This window comes from Anolis carolinensis, chromosome 1 (genome assembly GCF_035594765.1).
Source record: "Anolis carolinensis isolate JA03-04 chromosome 1, rAnoCar3.1.pri, whole genome shotgun sequence".
NCBI classification, from domain to species: domain Eukaryota; kingdom Metazoa; phylum Chordata; class Lepidosauria; order Squamata; family Dactyloidae; genus Anolis; species Anolis carolinensis.
The window spans coordinates 69,784,231-69,807,578 of NC_085841.1; the positions used below are offsets into that span (position 1 = coordinate 69,784,231).

The window sequence follows — 23,348 nt, forward strand, 5'->3', positions numbered from 1 at the left end:
ATTCTCTAAACGCAATCCAAATATTCAAATAGATAGATGAGAGTTAGTGAATCAAACTGAGTTCTCTGTGTTATAGGCATTGTAGCTGAATATGTTATTCAAATTGTGCTTCCTCTTGGTTTGTTCTATTGCTGTTCTAACTTCAGGAATTCCTTGATTAGTTGGCTTGCTTTGCTAAGGTGTACTAGGTTAGCGTCTTTAAAAAACAAAAATGCTATCAGAGCTTTCTCTGGTCTTTGATGGAGGTTTACCATAATCTGATTGCAAAGAATTTGGTTCTTTAAAACAGTGTAGTTGGAAATAAATGACTTAAAGTTACTAGTTGGTAATTTTTATGATTCGAAAATAAAATTGCTTTGAAAAATCTGATTTAATTGAAATCCCATTTAAAGAGTAAAATTATGATATTGATTATAATCAAAATGCCCCAGATACTGATGGATCAATCAGTTCTTGCCTACCTCATGCTATAAATTTTTTGGCAGTAGTGGGAAAATGTGAACGAGATGAACCTTTTAAAATTATCATGGCACATTACTTTTTATGTGTAACTTCTTTCATTTTCCCCATTGTATCTGGATGGCAATAGCTTTTAAGAGACACAATAGAAGAATAGCACACAGTTAAACATACACTATAAATCAAGTTGAAATCAAACTGCTTGTGTCAATAATAGCTACGTTTAAAAAAATAATGACAAAGCCTTTGTGGTTTGTTGATAAATGACTTTTGTAGCAATTTTGATGAACAATGCTTTTAGTAAATAAATACATAAGGTACTTATGGAAAATGATTTTTTCCATCTTTGTAAAGTACTATCCTTCCCCATTTTGCCCTTAATGCATACGCTAGCTTTAATCCAGGTAATAATATATATCATTCATTGTATAATCTGTTGTCTGTGATAATGTTTTATCAATAGTCAATATATTTTAAATTTATTGTTTGTGAAAGGTTCAGTTTTTGCAGCACATTGGGCTCTTACTATAAATCTTGATGCTCCACCAACTGCTGTTCTGTCAAATAGATTTTGTGAGTTTTTGTTATCTGCTAGCGCCCATAGTTCTATGACAATTTTGTGTTTCAGTAGCAAAATCAGCATGAGTTGATTTTTCCTATCATAAAACAGAGTTTCCAAAATTGTAAACATGTAATAGAAATAGGAATTCAAAACCTAGAATGCTACTCATCAGTTTACTATATCTGCATAGGCACACAGGAGGCTGCCTTACAAGGCACATCATTAGTCCATTTGGTCTAGTAGCATCTACTTTTATTGTTAACTCTTCTCCAAGGAGATTTTCCTCTCTGGAGGACTTTGGTATTAACAGCGATTTCCCATCCAAATATTAACAAGGTTTAACCTCCCTTAACTTCTGAAACCAAATGGAATTTCTTTGTTCACAGAGATTTGGTGCTTTGGAGTCTCTTTAGTTTAGGAGTTTTCTCAAACTTTTTCAGCTGCGGAGCCCCTTTTGAAGCAAAGGTTTCTCGTGGAGCCCCAAGAAATGTGTATGTGTGTGTGTGTGTATGTGTATGTGTATATATGTGTGTGTGTATATATATATATATATAGAGTGTGGGTGTATATATATATGTGTATATACTGTATGTACGCAATTCTAATGCTCACCTTTTTGGACAAAATTACCTTCTCAAAATTAGGATGTGCATTACATTCGCGTAATATGGTAAATACTTTTTTGGCTTTCGGGAAATCAGAGATGTTACATAAAAATCTAACATGGGAAGAACTTAAGAAGGTTCAAAACATCATGGGAATAAAACTGGAGATTAAGAAGATGAAATACCTGGGAGTAGATATACCAAAAAATTATAAATAATATTATACCAATGAACTACAATCATTTATGGAAAAATATGAGGAAATAAATCATTTCATGGGGAAATAAATTTTGAGATATATCCATAAGGCTGAAAATTTACAAGATGAAGATCTTGCCCAAGTTCTTATTGTTCCAAACCCTCCCGGTGAATATCCCTACCAATTTGTTGAAGAAGTGGGATAACTCTTTCAAAAAATGGGCAGTGGGAGGAAACAAAAACAGAATTGCTAACTTCCTATATTATAGTAAACAAGAATTGGGTGGATGGGGGGGGGGGGGTCCTTTGTTGGGAATATACTATGAGGCAAGCCAACTAGCGAAGTTACTAGAATTCGAATGGGAAGGGTCAAAAAAATGGGTGCAAATAGAAAAGGAAGCAAATAATTGGCAAAAGGGAACGTCATTGGGAGAGAGAATAGATAGAAAAGACCTAAAGAACATAAAAGCAGGCCCTTGCTTAACAATGTTGTCAATCTGGAAAAAATGGCAAATTAAATTGCAAATAAATAAAATTAACCCTTTCCCATTAGAAACATTGGAAAGTAAGGACAAGACATTCAGGAATATAATTAAGGCACTGAAGGAAAATTGACCTCATGGACCCCAATCGACAAATATTAAAGTGGGATAAAATAAAAGATAAACGTGGCCAAGGGAACTGGATAGCATGGTTAGGTCTGTCCAGTAAAACTCAGGCCATGAAAAGAAGAGAAGCAGGTGAAACCCCCTCTGTATAGAATAATTAGAAGGAAATTAGAAATAGATAAAGGAATGACTGGGCTATGGTATGATGAACTAATTACCTTAACTTATAATACAAAAGCAACGCTTATAGAGAACTGGAAACAGGAAAAAAACTTTACTGAGAAACTAATCGGGTCTTGGATAGATAATATTCATAAAATTAATCATATAAGGATCAAAGAAACACAAAGGAAAATAATCTCCAAATAGTATAGAACCCCCCTCCAGTTAGCTCATATAACGGGAAATACTTCGAACAAATGTTGGCACAATTGTGCGGGAATAGGTTCATTCTCCCACATGTGGTGGGACTGTAGAAAAATTCAAATCTTTTATAGTAAAATAAGAAAAGAAATGGAAGCAATAATAGGGAAAGAATTAATATGGGACAAAGTCAGATGTATGTCTCTCACAATAAAGGTAAGGGACAATGACAATAATTGGACCGAGATCCTAAAATATATGACAGCCACAATACAAGCCACAATAGCCCGAGGATGGAGGGATGAGACAAAATGGGACGTAGAAACTTGGTGGTCTTATATATCAGAATATATAATTAATGATTTCATTAATCAAAGGAAAAGAAAATATACAAATAGCCCAAAAGAACAAGAGTGGTTCAGGAAATGGTAAGTCCTAATTGACAAAATAGATGGAGATGAAAGATACACCACCTTGAACCAGGCGTTCCACACACTTAAAATGATACAATGATAATATATTGAATTGCTGTACCACTGGGGAGGGGGGAACGGGGAGAGGGTAGAGGGGTGGGCGATACATTTCAAAGGATTGTTCAAAATGTCATTTAAGCATTAGTTACTTTTGGTATTATGTATATTGAAATAAGACATGCATTGCAAAATTTTTGTTAATTGTTGGAATGTATCAAATAATTTTTTAAAAAATACTTCTTTGGCTTTCAGGTTTTGAAAATTGAGGTGCGCAGTAGATTTGATGGAACATTAGACTTGAGTAAATATGTGCGTGTGTGTGTGTGTTTCTATAGCTATATTTATATCAATGTTTTTATGTTGAATGTTTTTATATTGTGGAATGATATTTTAAATTGTAAGTCACTCGGAGCACTCTGGTGGAGAGTGACTAATTAAGAAATAAAGTGAAGTGAAGGTGAGTAAAAAAGGCAGCAAGAGGGACGAGGGAAAAAAGGCTTTTGGTGGCGGGGGAGAGGGAGGAGCAGGAAAGAGGAGGGAAAGCTTAGAAGGGGAGGGAACCGCGGCACCACTCAGTATGATTCAGAGAGCCCCAAGGGCTCAACAGAGCACACTTTGAGAACCGCTGCTCTAGTACATTTCATTACTTCGAAAATTTATTTCTTTTTTGTCTTGGTTACATCTAAGAAAATTAATTTCTTGGGTTTTTTTAATAGAAATGCTAGGCTGAGCCAGCCTGTCCTTAGTAGTAGCTTTGCAGCTAGAAACCTGCTTTAGGAATACAGGACTCCCAAAATGCGAAAGTCTGGATCTATTTCTAAACAAGGTGCTTATACAGGTTGAGAATCTTTTATCTGGAATTTTATTGTCCAGAATACTCCAAGTTGCCTGTGATTGTCCAAAATTGCCTGAGATAATGACTCCTTATCTTTCTGATGGTTCAATGTACACACTCACAAAATTATTTAAATATATAAAATTGCCTTCAGGCCATGTGTAAGAGGTGCATATTAAACATAAATGAATTTATATTTACATTGGGATCCCATCTCCAAGGTATCTTTTTAAATATGTATTATTATTATTATTATTATTATTATTATTAAACTTTATTTGTACCCTGCTAGCATCTCCCGAAGGACTCGATGCGGTTTACAAAGGCCAAGGCCTCAACACACAATATAACAATACAAAACAAAAACAATTAAAACAGTATAAACAACAAGCAATAAACAATACGCTAAAACACAATAAAACTGGGCCGGGCCAGAGTAATGGGTACAAGATTAAAAGTGCTGATGTGACAGGTGATATATAAGGCTTATAGGGCAAGTGCAGAGTGCGATATACGATCTTAGTTCTAATAAAGTGCTTATGGGACTTGGTGTTGGAGATTTCCTATTAATCTGGGAAGGCACATTGGAACAGCCAGGTCTTCAAGTTCTTTCTGAAGACTGCCAATGTAGGGGCCTGTCTGAGATCCTTGGGGAGGGTGTTCCAGAGTCGGGGGGCCACCACAGAGAAGGCCCTGTCTCGTGTCCCCACCAACCGCGCTTGTGACGCAGGCGGGATCACGAGCAGGGCCTCTCCAGATGACCAAAGTGAACGCGTGGGTTCGTAGACGGAGATGCGGTCACGGAGGTAGGATGGTCCCAAACCGTTCAGGGCTTTGTAGGTAAGCACCTGCACCTTAAATTGGGCTCGGAAAGTAAATGGCAGCCAGTGGAGCTCCTTGAACAGGAGGGTTGACCTCTCTCTGTAAGGGGCCCCAGTTAACATCCTGGCTGCCGCTCGTTGGACCAGTTGGAACTTCCGAGCCGTTTTCAAGGGCAGCCCCACGTAGAGCGCATTACAGTAGTCCAGTCTGGAGGTGACCAAGGCATGGACCACCCCGGCCAGATCAGCCTTCGCAAGGTACGGTCGCAGTTGGCACACGAGTCTCAATTGTGCGAAGGCCCTCCCAGACACCGCCAACGCCTGAGCCTCGAGCGTAAGCGATGAATCCAAGAGGACTCCCAGACTGCGGACCTGTGGCTTCAGGGGGAGTGTAACCCCGTCCAGCACAGGTTGCCACCCTATACCCCGGTCAGGATTACAATCGACCAGGAGGACCTCTGTCTTGTCGGGATTGATCTTCAGCTTGTTCCTCCTCATCCAGATGGACACAGTGGCCAGTCACTCGTCCAGCACCCGAGAGGCCTCCTTGGAATTAGGTGGAAAAGAGTAGTAGAGTTGTGCGTCATCTGCATAGAGGTGACACCCAACTCCAAAACTCCGGATGACCTCTCCCAGCGGTTTAATGTAGATGTTAAAGAGCATGGGAGACAGAATAGAGCCTTGCGCGACCCCACAGCTCAAAGGCCAGGGGTCCAAGCAGGCGTCTCCCAGCTTCACCATCTGGGATCGACCCTCCAGGAAGGATCGGAGCCACGACAAAACCGTGCCCCCGAGACCCATCCCAGAGAGTCGTCCCAGAAGGATACCATGATCGATGGTATCGAAAGCCGCTGAGATGTCCAAGAGAACCAACAGGGTCACACTCCCCCTGTCCAGCTCTCTACGGAGGTCATCCACCAAGGCGACCAAGGCTGTCTTGGTGCCATGACCAGGCCTGAAACAAGACTGTGACTGATCTAGGTAGTTGATGTCACCTAGAAAGCCCTGGAGCTGGGAGGCAACCACCCGCTCCAGCACCTTATCCAAGAAAGGGAGGTTGGAGATTGGTCTGAAATTGTTCAGCACCGTGGAGTCAAGGGAAACCTTTTTAAGGAGTGGACGAACCACTCTGGATTTTTCCCTGGGCTGGAGGCCTGAGTGAGGGAGAGTTTCTTTCCCCACTCAGACTTCCAGTCCAGGAAGAAATCTGGAGTATATTGCTATTCTTGATTAGCAATATACTCCGGATTTTTCCCTGGGCTGGAGGCCTGAGTGAGGGAGAGATTCTTTCCCCACTCAGAATTCCAGTCCTGGGAGAAATCTGGAGTACATTGCTATTCTTGATTAGCAATATACTCCGGATTTCTCCCTGGGTTGGAGGCCTTAGTGAGGGAGAGTTTCTTTCCCCACTCAGGCTTCCAGTCCTGGGAGAAATCTGGAGTATATTGCTATTTCGGATTTCTCCCTGGGCTGGAGGCCTTAGTGGGGCCTCTCCAGTATTATTATTATTATTATTATTATTATTATTATTATTATTATTATTATTATTATTATTATTAACATTGAGGATGGGTGGCCATCTGTCAGGTGTGCTTTGCTGTGCTTTTGGTGCACAAAGGCAGAAGGGGGTTGGACTAAATGGCCCAAGGGTCTCTTCCAACCCTCTCCATTATTTTATTATTATTAGTAACATTGAGTCTGGGTGGCCATCTGTCAGGGGTTCCTTGCTGTGCTTTTGGTGCAGAAAGGCAGAAGGGGGTTGGACTAAACGGCCCAAGGGTTTCTTCCAACCCTCTTTTTTATTATTATTATTATTATTATTATTATTATTATTATTATTAACATTGAGGCTGTATTTGTTTCTTTTTTTAACCTCAAAATAAAATATGTGCCATGTGCATAGGCATTTGTTCATAGTTTTTTTTAAAAAAACTATAGTCCGGCCCTCCAACGGTCTGAGGGACTGTTAACTGGCCCCCCGTTTAAAAAGTTTGGGGACCCCTGCCCTAGACGATTCAGGTTCAGGCTATTTGGCTGACCACATCCCCTTGTACGGATCTGCCCAGGCTGTGAGATCTTCAGGAGTGGTCCTTCTCTTGGTCCCACCTCCATCTCAAGCTCAGTTGGTGGGAACGAGAGAGCAGGCCTTCTCTGTGGCTGCCCCTTGACTCTGGAACTCCCTGGCCAAGGAAACCAGAATGGCCCCGTCCCTGCTGTCCTTCTGGCAATAGGCTAAAACCTTTTTATTCATACAGGCTTTTAAAGAAGGTTTTAAAAACCATGTCAGGGCCTGCTGTGATTCTATATGTTTTTATGATGTTAATCTGAATTGTCTTAATACTAATGATGTTTAATGTTGTTTTAATATTAATATATTTTAAATTGTATGTTAATGGTTTTGTGTTAAGCTGCTTTGAGTCTCCTGAAGGAGAGATAAAGCGGGGTATAAATTATTATTATTATTATTATTATTATTATTATTATTATTATTATTATTATTGTATGACACAGCAAACAAGATAGATATGCTGGATTTCGTTTCACAAAATCACAAGTCGAACACTTCCCAAGTGTCTAGGACTGTGTGATGTATTTTCGGATGATGCGTGCAGATCCCAGTAGGATGGCCTTTTGCAGTTGACAGATCATAATTTTGTCAATGTCTATTGTTTCCAAATGCCGGCTGAGATCTTTTGGCACGGCACCCAGTGTGCCCATCACCACTGGGACCACCTGCACTGGTTTCTGCCAGAGTCTTTGAAGTTCAATCATGAGGTCCTGATAGCGGCTGAGCTTTTCCTGTTGTTTTTCATCAATGCAACTGTCACCTGGGATGGCAAATATCAATGATCCAAACCTTTTTCTTTTCCACAACTGTGATGTCTGGTGTGTTGTGTTCCAGAACTTTGTCAGTCTGGATTCGGAAGTCCCACAGTATCTTTGCGTGCTCATTTTCCAGTACTTTTGCAGGTTTGTGATCCCACCAGTTTTTTGCTGCTGGGAGGTGGTACTTGAGGCATAAGTTCCAATGAATCATTTGGGCCACATAGTTGTGCCTCTGTTTGTAGTCTGTCTGTGCGATTTTCTTACAGCAGCTGAGGATATGATCAATGGTTTCGTTGGTTTCCTTGCAGAGTCTGCATTTTGGGTCATCAGCTGATTTTTCGATTTTGGCCTTAATTGCATTTGTTCTGATGGCTTGCTCCTGGGCTGCAAGAATCAGGCCTTCTGTCTCCTTCTTCAGGGTCCCATTCTTGAGCCATAGCCAGGTCTTCTCCTTATTATTATTATTATTATTATTATTATTATCCTGTTCAAAGCAGATAATCTGAATTTTATATGGCAGTATAGAAGGGGCCAAACAGAAGTCAGATTTTAAGAGAGCTGTGTTCAGGAAATGTAGGGAAATACTGAGTTGTGATCCCATGGATAGGAATGTTTAAAGAGAAGAGAGTTAATGATGGAGGGGAGTTTCTTAAAAGCTAGATCTGAAGGCATAAATGCAAACAGTGCCAACAAGGAGAAAAAAACAAAAGAAGCTTAAAGAAACCAGAATGGGTGTCCAAAGAACTTTCAATTGAGCTAAGATTTAAAAAGGGCATGTACAAGAAATTGAAAAAGTGGGGAGGGGTCACCAAAGAGGAATTCAAACAAATAACCAACAGATGTAGGAAAAAGGTTTGAAGGCTAAAGTGTAAAATGAGCTCAAGCTTGCCAGAGATTAAAAACAATAAAAGAGGTTCTTTGGTTATCTCAGTAGAAAAAAGTACAAGGGGTAGGGAAAAGGCAGAATTGTTCAACACCTTCTTTGCCTCAGTCTTCTCCCAAAAGGAGATCAGTATTCAAACAGAGCAATGTGGAGCTGATAAGGTAATAAGAGAAATGCAACCCAAAAATGGGTAAAGAAGTCTAGGAATAGCTGGCTACTCTAAATGAATTCACGTCTCCATGGCCAAATGAACTACATCCAAGAGTACTGAAGGAACTAGCAGAAGTAATTTTAGAACCACTAGCAATAATCTTTGAGAATTCCTGGAGAACAGGAGAAGTCCCAGCAGATTGGAGGAGGCCAAATGTGGTCCCTATCTCCAAGAAGGGGAAAAAGAGGACCCAAATAATTACTGTCCGGTCAGCCTGACATCAATACTAGGAAAGATTCTGGAGCAGATTGTTAAGAAAACAGTCTGTAATCACTTAAAAAAGAATGTTGTGATTACTAAAAGTCAGCATGGATTTCTCAAAAACAAGTCATGCCAGACTAATCTTATCTCTTTTTTCAATGTGGTTATAAGCTTGGTAGATGCAGGAAATGCTGTGGATGTAGCATATCTTGATTTCAGAAAGGCCATTTACATGATCTTCTTACAAACAAACTACAGTAGAGTCTCACTTATCCAAGCCTTACTTATCCAAATTTCTGGATTATCCAAGCCATTTTTGTAGTCAATGTTTTCAATATATCATGATATTTTGGTGCTAAATTCGTAAATACAATAATTACAACATAACGTTATTGCATATTGAACTGCTTTTTCTGTCAAATTTGTTGTAAAACATGATGTTTTGGTGCTTAATTTGTAAAATCATAACCTAATTTGATGTTTAATAGGCTTTTCCTTAATCCCTCCTTATTATCCAAGATATTCGCTTATCCAAGCATCTACCAGCCCGTTTAGCTTGGATAAGTGATACTCTTCTGTAGTAAAATGTGGATTACATAATGCTACCATTTGTAATTGGTTTGTAACCAAACCCAAAGGTTGCTCAGCAATGGTTCATTTTCATCCTGGAATGAAGTGACTATTGGGGTTCCACAAGGTTCTATCCTTGGCCCAGTGCTGTTCAACATCTTTATTAATGACTTGAATGAAGGTTTAGAGGGCGTACTTATCAAGTTTGTAGATGACACTAAATTGTGAGGGATAGCTAATACTCCAGAAAACAGGATCATAATTCAAAATGACCTCAACCAATTAAAGTGCTGGGCCAAAACTAAAAAAATGAATTTCAACAAAAAGTTTAGGATCCTTCACTTAGGCCAAAAAAAAAAAAAATGCCTGGCTCAACAACAGTACATGTGAAAAAGATCTTGGAGTATTAATGGGCAACAAGTTGAACATGAGCAAACAATGTGATGCTACAGCTAAAAAATCAATGAGATTTTGGGCTGCATCAAAAGGAGTATAGTGTCTAGATCAGGTATGCACAAAGTAAGGATGCCCCTCTCCTGGGCTCCTCATTTTCCCTGTCCTCTCAGCGTAAGGACGTGGCAGCCCACTACATTCTTATGCTGAAATGACAAGGGAGGAAGAAGGCTTTTAGCTGCCGCATGTCTCACCTTCCTCCTGGCATAAGGACGGGGTGAGTAGCCCCGTCTTTATGACAGGAGTTAGGCTGGAGGATGACCTAGCCACGCCTCCTCTCCCTCCAAAAAGGACAGGGGAGGAAGACACATGGCAGCTGAGAACCACCATGTGTCTTGCCCTTCTCCTGGCATAAGGATGGGCTGAGCAACCTCATGCTTATACTGGAAAGACAGTTGGATGACGTCCTGTCCCAGTCCCCTTCCTAACTGTATGAGCTGTTAAACAGTGGAACTCTCTGTCTTGGAGTGTGGTGGAAGCTCCTTCTTTGGAGGCTTTTAAACAGAGGCTGGATGGCCATCTGACAGGGGTGCTTTGATTGTGCTCTTCCTGCATGGCAAGAGGTTGGTCTAGATGGCTCATGTGGTCTCTTCCAGCTATATTATTCTATGATTCTATAAATAAGATGACCACAATACCATGGAAAGCATTCTTTCTGCAATAGAATGTGTGACAAAATGTTCATTTCAATTTTCTCTTCTGTTTTCCTTTCTTTTGCTTTCAGTGACTCGCAATATGGTCTCTTTTTCCTTGTAATTTTACTTTAAATTAGTGATGAGCAGAGTTTCTAGGTATTACTGCAGTTCCTTGAAATATTCCTCATTGCCTATGTTGGCTATGACTGATGGGTGCTGCAGTCCAACAGCACCTGGCAGGCTATACCTTGCCAATCCTTAAACAGGAATGGCACCCGAGCAGCTCAAGGATGAGAAAGGATGTAAATGGCAATCTGGTGCTGAATGTAGAATTTATTGCAAATGAGAATTGGGCCTTTATATCTTTAAAAAAAAAATCTCAAGGCCACAGTATGAATAAAGTGTGGTAGGTATTAAAAACATGAAGTGGAAATGAGACAAACACATATTTGATAGCAAACCTGCCTTACACCAGAGAGCTGTGATTGATGACCACAGCTTCCTTTTGATGCGCTTACAAATCTGCCACCACCCATGTATTAGGTAAGCTGATTCTCTGAACTCCCAGTGTTTTTAAACAATTCATTCAGTTTATTCTCAAGCTCTGGAAATATTTTCCTGTAGCTTTCTTGCGATACTGCTCATTTTCTCTTCATTTCAGTAACTGCCATTTCATCAGCTACACATACTGAATTCTTTAAAAGTTTCTTCCCAGACTCAGAGCAGGAAAGTAAAGAGTATGACATCAAGCATGTTAAATATACCTGCTTTTTTAAAAAATATACATCTTCCTTCAAAATTTGATAAAACAGCAATATGATAAGAATGAGAAGATTCTTAAGTTATCACTCGGGGTCTTGCTGACAGAGAGTCTGAGCCTGTGTTACAAGCAGAGATGTTGTAGCGAAGCTTAACATTAGTCGTTTTTACTAACACAACATTAATGACTTTCAGTCATTATTGACTTGGGCTTTGTTTGTAGTGGCAGACCTACAGGTGAAAGGCTCCACATCTCATTTTCAGTCCCTTGAGAGATCTACTCCTCCACAATTTAATTTGATGGAATGCAATTATTGGCCAGTTGATTTTCATTGATTGTGCTATGGGCCATAAACATTATAACGCTCCTGTAGCTGCCAACCGCCTAGTCCTTTGGGATGCTTCCTGGTCAGAATCCCAAACAGCCAAGCAGTCATTTGTACACATGGCATCGTCCTGGAAAATGGTTCTCTGTGCAATTATGTAAGAGTTTAATATGTGTGCTGACATGCCAGCTAGTAAAGGAGGGAAGGCCCAAATCCAGAGGCAAAAGAAACACTGTCCATTTGTATCAACTTGTTGCAAAAAAGTTTTCTCTGACATGTACAATATCAAAAGTATAGCTTCATTCAAACAGAGAGTCATTTTGCATCATCATCAACATCTGTAGCAGCATAATTCCACTTTTTCCCAAGTTTGGGACATAAGACAGTTTACAAAAGTTTAAACAAACACACCTCAAAATTTTCATCATACAAAAAATAAAAGTATAACTAAACTGCGGTCTTTTCTTTCTCCCTCCCCCCATTTTTTCTCTTGGAGTCTTGTTTTTAGCCTGTTCTTGGGGTTATTTGGGGTGCTGATTCAGAAAATTGCATTGGATAGACCACATCAGCTCTAGCTTCTTAGATACGGGTATCATGATTTTCTGTTTGCAAGCAGATGAGCAGTTGGTATATGGTTTGTCTTTCTGTGCAGGAATCAGCATTTTCTTTGTAGAAAGTAGCATGGACTAAAGAAGTATGAAGAGCCTGCTGTTCTATTCTGGATTTAAAAATAAAATAAAACAAAACATAATTTATGATCTCTTTAATCTGAACAGAGGGGCAATGTGATGCTTGATTAATGGACAGTCCTGCTTGGGAGTATGATGTGGCCCACTCAGCTAAATCTTCTGCTCACACCTTTTAGGGTTTTTAAAGCACATGTACTAGCAGCTTGAGCAAACTATATCTAAATTACTGAGTAAAAATAAAAGCTTTCCCACTGTCCTCCCCCACACCTCTGGAAATATAACATAATTCTTTATTGGCTTGGCTCCTTTTTCTAGAAACGATTCCATTTCCAAGCCTGGTCTTCCTTTATTGACAGTCTTGGCAATGAGAATGAAAGAGGCAATTGAGGCAGCAGCTGCTCTGGTGAGGTTAACTGTCCACCAGGAACTGGGATCCCTTGTTGATGCTGATATGTGAGCAACACTGTCACACCATTCTTAAGAATCAGATTGATGCCCAAGTCCCTGGGGAAATTCGCTGCTAACAGTGTTTGACATAGTGACCTATTAAGGGTTTGCTTAGGGCACTTTTCTCTTTCTTTAAAGATATTTAGCTCCATGTAGCATGGGACAGGTTGTTAAGTGCAATTAGGGAGCTGAAATGGAATCTACTCTCATTGGCAAAGTTGCCATTCCTAAAGGCTGACAAAACATTTAGGCTCTGTCATCTTAACCTTAACGGTGGAAGATGTTCTTCACGTAAATGATACTTGACTGCTTATATACAGTCTGACAAGAATTGCCATAGCATTGCAGTCCATCATGATGACAGCAAAGACCAATTTTTGTTGAAAATCCTACTCATGTGCTTTCTCAATGTTTTGGCAATGGGAAGGGAAGTTCAGCTGTCAGTAGTATTCCATGAGCAGAAAAATTAGAACTTCCCTGAAGGTGAATATTTCTTGGGCAGGAGCATTGTGCAGATCTTTTATGTGTACTACATAATTATTTAAGCTGTGGATAGATCCATGGGATCCCACATTGCAGGCAATTTCTGAAGATATGTCAGCCACCAAAAAACTTCGGTAGCTAAATGCTTTCATGACTGGGATCACTGGGTTGTTGTGCATTTCCTGGGCTGTATGGCAATGTTCCAGAAGCGTTCTCTCTTGACGTTTCACCCACATCTATGACAGGCATCCTCAGAGGTTGTGAGGTATATTGGAACACAAAGCAAGGGAAGTTTATATATCTGAGGAAGGTTCAGGGTGGGGGAAAGGACTCTTGTCTGTTGGAGGCCAGTGTGAATGTTGTAATTAATCACCTTGATTAGCATTAATAGCCTTGCAAGCTTCATTCCTGCCCGGGGGAATCCTTCGTTTGGAGGTGTTAGTTGCCCCTGATTGATTAAATCAGTGGGCCTATGCTTCTGTTCTATGGAAATGACATGGCAAAATGGGATTGGGACTGATACCATAGTAGATGTTTTACCCTTTTTATTAGAAAGTTGTTAAATTGGTGCACGCTGCTGTGTACAAAGATTCAGTTTTATGTAGGTACAGAAAGCTATTTGTGATAAAGTCTTAATGATAAAGCAATCCAATAGTTACATTGTATTTTGATAATTTAGATAGGCATATTTAATATGTAAGTGTGTTTTAAGTGATACATCTTAATTTCAGACCATCACTTCATGTTTATGTATCACTGTTTGCAATATTGCAGTGGGGATCTGGTGTGGTAGTATATACCATACCAGATCACCACTGCAGTATTGCAAACAGTTATAGATATAGACATGAAACACATTTAAAACACACACTTAAAACACATTTAAATATTAAATATCTGACTTTCGGAAATCTTAGGCCCAAACCATCAGGGTTTTCATGGTCAGATTGTGTTGTCACCATTGTTTTCCTCTGAGGCTGAGAAGGAAAGATGGGAGAGAAGGGGGGAGAGGAGAGAAAGAGAGGAATTACAAAAAGAAAGGGAGAGAGAAGGAGAGGCGGCGTCAGGGAGGGAGAGAGAAAGAAGGAAGGAAGAAGAGAAGGTCACAAGAAAAAGAGAAGAAGAGAGGAAGAAAGAAGGAAAGATTAAAAACAAAAGGAAAGAAGGAGAGAGGAGGAAGAAAAGAAGAGAGGTAAAAGGGAGAGAAAGAGGAAAGAAATAAAGGGAAGAGAGGAAGGGGCACGAGAGAGAGAAAAAGGAAAGGAGAGGAAGAAAAAAGCAAGCGAGAAGGAGGGTTAGCAAGAGAAAGGGAAAAAGAAAAGGAAGGAGAGGAAGAAAGAAGGAGAGATAAAAAAGGAGAAGGGGAGAGAGAAAAAGAAAATGAGGGACGGATAGAAAAAAGGGAAAGAGCAGGAGAGGGAGGAAAGAAGGGTAAGAGAAAGAAAGAGAAAAGGACAGATAGAAAGGGAGGTGAAAAAGGCAAGGAGATAGAAGAGTAAGGGAATTATCAATAGAAAAGGGAAGGATAGAAGAACAGATGAGAAGGGAGGGAGAGAAGGGGTAGAAAGAATGGAAAGGAAAGGAGGTGGGAGGAAGACAGAAAGAAAGGATTGAAAATAGAAGGAGAAAGGAGGGGAAAGAGGGAGGCAAGAGAAAGAAAAGGGGAAAGAGAAGGAAAGGAGGAGAAAGAAGAGAAGAGAAAGAAGGAGGAGAAAAGAAAGGAATATTAAAAAAGAGGAGAAAGGGAGAGAAAAAAGAGGGTGAAAGAGAGAAGCAAGGAAGGAAGGAAGGAAGGAAGGAAGGAAGGAAGGAAGGAAGAGGGGGAGAAAGAGAGAAAGAAAACAAAAGGGATAAAACAAAAGAAGGAGAGGGGAGAAAGGGCAAGAAAGAAAAAGAGAAGGAAAAGGGGAGAAAAGGAAAGGGGGAGAAAGAGGGTGGAGGGCACACACACCTCTGCCTCCAAACTCCACCCCATGACTCTTCTCAGCCCTACCCCTCCAGAGAGGAAGAGGAGGAGGAGGAGCCCCTTTTCGGACCCAAAGGAGGCGAAGCGGTGACCCCCGTGGGCAGTTGTTTGACCCCCAAAGGGGGTCCCACAAGTTGAGAACCACTGTTCTGCGACCCACAGGTTGAGAACCTCTGTTCTAGAGCTTCTATTTTCAAATGTGATTGCCCTTTCTGTTGCGTGGGCATCATTAACCATTAATTGGTTCTGAGGTTTTTTATCATTGAGAGGTAAAATAAAATCTAGCTAGATATGAAGTCTGCAGTAACTTTTACATATAAATAATACAAAATTTTAAAAAATGTATTAGATAATGTCCTTGGAATGTTTTTAATGGATAAAGCTATTACTGCAAACAGCCTGGGAATTCCTCTCTCCACCTATATTTTCAAGAGCAAACAAGTTCCTTTATAATGTAGTTTTCCTTTCCCCAAATCAGATAGTTTGTTCAAACAACTATAGGGAAATGTATGCTTGGTACTAGTTTTTCCTCTTTGATCCTCTTTTCTTGCTTGCTTTCTCTTTAAGAACTGATTTGGTGTGGGATAAGCTGCTGCTAGCCTCTGTAGATTTGTTGCACACATTTGCTCAGTAATCTTCATACTTGCTGTTCTTCTCTCTGTTATGTGATTGATGGTATATCTTACAGTTGAAGTCTAAAAGCAGCCTAAAAATAAATGGCAAAGTGATCGACTATCTGCAGTAGGATTCTGCTTGAAGAGTTAAAGTAATTTTAAAAGTAAAATTGAAATTGCTTAATAGCTATTGTTTGTCCTTGATGCTGAGAGATGTGTTTAGGTATATAGTTTGGAGATTTATATCTGAAAGAAGGAGGTCACCTGCTGTGTACCTGAAATAACTGACGGGCCTCTTTAGTGGGTTTCTACAAAATGCTCTTCTCTCTTGCAGTTCTTTTTGGTCTGCTGTACATTGCAACCCACCTCTGCAGCCATATTCCTTCTATTTTTTCCTTTCTATCATCTCTCTACATCCCATGTTATGGTTGAGCCTTATGGCTCCAATACTGGGAGACGTGGTCGTAAGACTCCTCGAGAGTCAGACTCTCTTGAGGAGCGAGAGAGGAAACGGCTGCGGGATATCTTTGCAGAACCATCTGACGAAGACTCCTTTGAGGGTTTCACTGAGAGAATGGAGGAAGAGGTGGTTAGCTCAGAGGAGGATGACATGGAATGGACTCGTGTGAGAGAGGATTTAGGGGTGTCCTGGTAATGATAGCATGGGAAGCGACTGGTGGGTTGCAGGATCGGACCCGTGGACGAGTTGGAGGGATGGGACGGGATCCACAGCTGGGGATGCTGTGGGGCGTAGTCAAAGATGTTTTAGTTCTGATGAGGATGATGATGATGAGGCACCTGGAATTAGGGTTACACCTGATAGCGATGAGGAGTTGTAACTGGCATAAAATGGGGTCTTGAATCCAGGGCTAATTGCGTTGGGCAAGGTAATCTGGACGGACGCTTGGGATCTTGTTTGGGAAATTCCTGAAGACGGGTGTGTTTCGTTTGCTGAATACGTAAGTTACCAAGGACACTGGGCATAGGCGGCGGGAGGAACTGTGTGGGCTTTTGTTGTGCAACCTGTGTTTAATCTTATTAGCTTGGACCTCCGTCGTCTTCTTGACGGACATTGTTTACCTACTCGGAATTGACGCTGGACTGGCTGACTGACTACGACCTGGGACTATCCTTTCTTGACTATCGTTGGAATTCGTGGAATCTAAGACGCCTGCACCTGGTAATCGACCTCAGACCGGATTGGGACCCCGCTGACGCTGCAACCCTTGATTGATGTGTTTGGACCCGGAGTTCGCCCGCTGCACGGAGGAGTAACAACTTAGTTGCTCAACCACAGCTGTTGAGTAGCAGAGAGGAATCTGCTGCCAGTGTTTATGTTCTATTGAATCTTTGTTTACTAGCTTTTGTTTGTTTATAGTCTCAGGCTGAAGTAAGCATTTTTGGTTTAACTCGGATTAAACTCCTGTTTAATCCGGTTTATCTTTTGAACCATTTTTGTGTGACTTTTCTTATTGAAGGCGAGTGTTTGCCTAGCTCTTTGTTTTTTACGAGCATTTTTGGTTCTGTATCCTTAATAAACTGTGTTGAATCTTATCTACTGGCGTTCTGTCCTTGACATCCCATTTGCAAATTTCATAGTTTGGATATTTGTGTCTCTGGTAATAATAATAATAATAACAATAATAATAATAGAAAAAACTTTATTTGTATTCCGCCCTATCTCCCCAAGGGGACTCAGGACGGATTCCAACATACAATGGCAAACATTCAATGCCTCCGTAAACAAACAAATGCTGACATAAAAATCCCAGAGAAACCCCGCATATTAAAATAACATTAAAACCTAACATCAATTTAAAGTCTAACATCAGTAAATTAAACCTAACATCAATAAATTAAACTACATGTAGTCAAACAAAATTATATAAAAACATCAAATACAAACAAACATCCACATTAATTTACAACAGCCAACTAGAGTTCACAGTGTGGGTTGGTTAGGTGGTCAAATGATGACCATTGGACTGGAGTGGACTAGGAAGGTCCAAATACAATACAGTTCTCAGCCAAGGGTCCGGTAGTGATCTCTCTTTATCTAATCCTCCTCCTCTCCATATGCTAGTGAGCATAAATAGGTCTTCAGTTGTTTTTTGAAGGAGAGGAGGGAAGAGGCCAGCTTTATTGGTACCTGTGATGACTCATGGGCCTTGTAGTCCTGTTCCTAGTACTATTGTGGCAGACGAAGAGGAAAACATGGGATTTTCGCCGGTTCAGCAAGAACCGGAGCCTCTTCACCTGCAGGATGTTGATGTTTGTCCACAAGAATTCAGCCAAACAGGCCTTGGGCAGAACTCCCCCCCGTTTTCCAGGAGGGAAAATTATTCTAAAGATAGGGGAGCCAGGGAGGCTAATCGCAGAAGCCTGAGAATCGCTGCCAAACAAATGGCTGATTAGGCCTGCTTCCCTTGGGAAATTCTAAGGAGTCATGCATCTGGACAGAGTTGGGTTTCGCTTCTCGTTCTCTAGGGAAAGTGTTCTGTTGGTGGGAAAACGAGACCCAATATAGGTGCTTAGCGCGAGGGATTCTTTGCGGAGTCAATTGATCAGCTTGAGGAGAGAGATCGTGTGTGGACTTCGTAATCCCAGTTCCTTGCTTCCCGGATCAAGTTTCAAGCCTTGCCTTGTCTCACGTTCCTACCACGGACTATGTTTCATGCTTCATGTTCGTCTGGCCTCCAGTCAAGGATCTAGTCGAGAATCAAGTTTATTCCAGCCTTATTGTCAAGCTTCATTGGACTTTAAAGACTCTGTTATTTCCCCACACTATTGCTTGGCAAAGTGTGTGTTTTGGTCAAGTGGATTAAAACTTTGAACTCTAATATCTTATATTGGACAATACATTTCTGGACTATATTTGACCTTATCTGAAAGGTCTGCTTCTGAACTATATTCTTCACTTGTTTTTATTGATTTTATATATTTCTTTAATAAAGATATTAGATAGATTCTGGCCTCTGTGTAAGGTTTTTGGTGCTCTGCAGCCTGGGTACTGACAGTACCACTACTACTGGTAATTGCTATCATAAAATTACAGAATGGTTGAATCAGAGCATCAGTGGTAACTCTAAGGGGCATCTATTCCAACCCCCTGCCATGCAGAAATGCACGACTAAAGCAATCCCAATAGGTGGCCATCTAGGTGGCCTATTTTAAAATAGGTGGCAAATTTTAAAAATTTACTAAAAGAAGGAGAGTCACATTCTGAGGCAGTCTGTTCTTCCTTAGAGCAGCTCTGCAATGAAGAAGTTATTTCAGAAAGAATTTTTTTATCTATTGGTTTGTGCCCTAGGAATAGCAGAAAACAGGTTTTCTCCATCTTTCACATGACATTTCTTCAGATATTTAAAGATGGCTATCTTATCACCTCTCAGTCTTCTCCGAGTTAAACCCCAGATGCCATTATATATGAACTCCCATCAACCCAAACTACAAGATTAGTGAACAGAAATGAGTGGTATTGCAGTTCAACATTTTGAGAATTAATTTGTTGGGCTTACTATGAATTAATATATTATGAGAAGAGTATAATTATACCTAAATGTGTACAATTACCAGCAACTCCAACATGTTATAAAGTGAGGATCAAGGGAAATGCCTGTTGGCCTGCACCTCACAAGCTTGTGATGGGTTACATGCAATCTTCTCGTGGCTGGGGTGGTATGGCGGACAATATAGAAAAAGTACTTATTGTTGAACACTTCCATAAGGGCAAGAATACATTTTTAAAATTTTATAGCAACAACTGCTACCAAACAATGCCATGCACACCCAGAGAAAAGAATGGAGTGTTTGATCACAAATTCTACTGAATTGCAGGCCCTAAAGTTCATTATGTACATAGTAACATCGTTGAATACCAAAACAATATTTTGCAGGATAAGGTAGTTCCATCATGCTATTTTTCTCTCTGCTGTTTGCTCTATGCTTGAAATTACTTTTTAAAATAAATGTTCCAATTGATTTTTATGTGAATGAAGATAAATAAGGTTGAAATGAAGCTAAAATAATAGAAAATAGAAGATATTAGTCATTTGGGCTACTTGCCTGTCAATATGTTGCTTGATTTGGTTCATTAGTTAAGAAAATGGGGGTTTATACTGCAGTAGTTTGTAGAAATTTGAGAGAAAGGGACTGAGGGGAAAAGAATAAAATCCTTGATTTCTGAACTCAGTTAACATGTGTTTGGTAAGCTTAAGTACCATATACTAATGATGGTATTTTGTTCATGTTAGTTTATTCTTTTCTTGTAGGTAAACTTTCAACATTTATGTTGACAATTGGAGGAGGAAAATTCACATGGAGATAAATGCTTGGTAGAGATCATTATGCTTTACTTGTATGAGACTCCAGATTCAATCTTAACATGGTTAACTGATGTGTACAGTTGAGCATGTCTATGGATTCTGCATCCACAGATTCAGCCTTCCATGGCTTGAAAATATTTCTAAAAGCAAAGCCTGATTTGGCTATTTTATGTGAAGGATAGCTTTTTTACTATGCCATTGTTCGTAATGGGACTTCAGCATCCACAGATTTTAATATTCATATGGAGTCCTGGCACCAAACTGCAATGGATGCCAAGGGTACACTTCATTGGGAAACAGAGCTGTGAGGAGGAAGTTTCCTTTGAGGACTTAAAGAAAGACTGCCTGGCTTTCAAATGGTCTGAACCAATCAGATGTGTTTTGACCAGATATAGAAATGTATTTGATTTCAAACAAGATCTGTTTGAGAAATCTGTATATGTTGAGCTGTTCATTAATTTTGGTGCTGCTTTATGATAAATAGTGACCATGAGGTCATGAGTTCGAGGCCAGCTCGGAGCCTGCATTTGTCTTTGTCTTTGTTCTATGTTAAGGCATTGAATGTTTGCTTTATATGTGTAATGTGATCTGCCCTGAGTCCCCTTCGGGGTGAGAAGGGCGGAATATAAATACGGTAAATAAATAAATAAATAAATAATAGTGATGCCCTGTCCTCTAGAACTGATGGAAAGAACAAGGATTCCCTCACTCTTTTTGTCATCTGGTTGAAGGATTTAGTTCATATGAGCATTTTCTAGTGTGATTTATTTAATATTTTTTTATTTCAGTCACAAATATTTATCTACCTGTTTCTTTTATTTATTACCTTTCCCCCTTGGTTTTTGCCTTAAAAACACCCTCAGAACAACCTTCTTAGTTTTCTCACTCCTATTCTGTCTTTGCAGCAACATTGTGTAATAGAGAGGACTGAGGGATACTGCAACAGAGCTTTTTGTTGCTGCTGTTGGACTACTTGTCCCAGAACATCCCAGTCAGCCAGGCTGTGGGTCACCTTATTAGAAGGTAGAAAAGCTAAATTTGCACAAGTACTTCTCCAGGTTTTGAGTGCAACTGGCCCAATGTAAGCTTTATGTTTTGTAACTTTACATTGGATTATAACTCGAGAAAACAGAGCTCAAATCTCCATTTGACCATGAAAACCATGGTTGACCTTAAGCAAATGGCACTCTCTCGGCCTCAAAGGAAGGCAATGGCAAACCACTTCTTAACAATTTTTGCCAAGAAAACCCTGTGATGGGTCACCATAGATTTGAAATAGCTGAAAGGGAGCTTCTGGGGTGAGCACTGGTCCTCCTGGCACTGTAGCAACAACTGCAAAGCAGAGTTAGACCAGTGGTTCTCAACCACTGGTCTATGGGTCCCCTGCTGTTTTTGGCCTTCAACTCCCAGAAATCCTAACAGCTGGTAAACTGACTGGGATTTCTGGGAGTTGTAGGCCAAAACACCTGGAGACCCACAGGTTGAGATCCACTGAGTTAGACTATGTTGACTAAAATTGCCCCTGCATCAGTGTCACAGGTAGACTAAAATGTCTTTTGGAGATATCTGCTGAAATTATAGGGTTTCTAATATATTTGTGGCAGTTTGTTTGGCTGCCAGAATGGGAGTCAGCATTTACTGCCTGAAACAATTGTTCTACTTTTTTAAAGGTAGAGCAACCTTCTTGATTTTACTTTCACTTAAATGGGTTTTCAATTGAAACAGAAGCTGGGTTATTTTATAGGGTAATATGAAGTATGTTCCAAGTCAAATAATGGATTTTACTCAAAATGGCAGTACACGGACTCAAATTGATCTGCCAGCTAATGATTGCTGGTCCATGTTGAATTTCTAACAAAGTAAGTGATAGTTGTAGCCAATTGACTGGCTCCTGGCACATTGAAGAAGAAAACATTCTGCCCCTCAATATCAGATAAGCTAAGAAGCACTGCTTCATGGAATTTACATAAAATATGACATCACAGGTTGTTATCCAATAACATTTGAAAAGTTGTGTTGTCAAATATGAATTTCCAAGGGCTTTGATTTCTCTGTTGAAGCTACTGTCTTAATCTGATGTCATTCGAGACACCAGATTATGTCTAAATGTCTGGTCGAAGGCTCATTTTCTAGGCAGTATTCCCTCCTATTCAACCTTATCTTGGCTGATAAAAAATTATTTATTTGAACAGGTATTTTGAAATGTAGTGTTTATAGCAAGAGGATTTTAATAGTGTGCAGTGCTTTTTTCTTCCCTGCCTTTTTAATAATAAGATCTTGTCAATCTAGAATGTGATCATCAATCTTAAATATATACACCATTTATTCTTACTGTATATACACCCAATATTATCTCCTGAGGTTCATAGTAGGAGAGGAGAAAGCAATAATATATTCAGAAAGATGGGTCCTTTAATCAGTGCATTAAATTTGTGATCAGTAGGATGGAAGATGAAGAACTCTTGCTGAAGTCTTTTGGATGGCTGACTGACAGATCAATGCTGAGATCGGTAAGGAGTTACCAAAGTAATGCAGTTGAAGTGTGAAATCCAGCTGAAATTCTTTCCTGTAGGAAGCAAATCAACTTGTTAATGGACAAGCCACTAACTGTTAATAGATTTGCTAATTAGCCTGAGGTAACCCCTTAATGATTTAGACACTTTGATGTATTAATTATTTCACAGTACTTGCAGTCTAGTCTACTATAATGACTTTCTTAACTTAAAAATGTTCACTTTTGTGTAGTTTACGAGATGATGTTGCCTATGTGATGTAATGACACCCATGTCTGGAAAAAGTGGACATTTTTGCATCCATCAGAAGCTAGTCTGCCAATTGAGTAGTGTTTCCATTGCAAATCTCCTTTTTAAAAAATAATAATAATGTAGAATAGCAGAAGCTGTGCAACTCCCTTAAGGTTTTCATTTAAGGAAGTATTCAGTGCAGCAGAATTTTTTAAAGGGGTAAAAGTGTGGGGTTTTTTATTCTTAGTTGTTTAATCATGTTTTAATATTGTAAACTTTTGATTTCAACTTG

General features: G+C 39.9%; 1 protein-coding gene and 1 long non-coding RNA gene across 5 annotated transcripts in view; both read left to right on the top strand.

Annotated features, from left to right (window-relative positions):
* The window catches only part of prkn (parkin RBR E3 ubiquitin protein ligase), a 990,653-nt gene that overhangs the window by 56,492 nt on the left and 910,813 nt on the right, over positions 1-23,348 (top strand). The window lies entirely within an intron of this gene.
* Positions 6,217-22,829, top strand: LOC134295683 (uncharacterized). The gene is made up of 2 exons (XR_010002303.1): positions 6,217-16,946; positions 17,030-22,829. It is a non-coding gene; the product is annotated as an uncharacterized LOC134295683 (long non-coding RNA).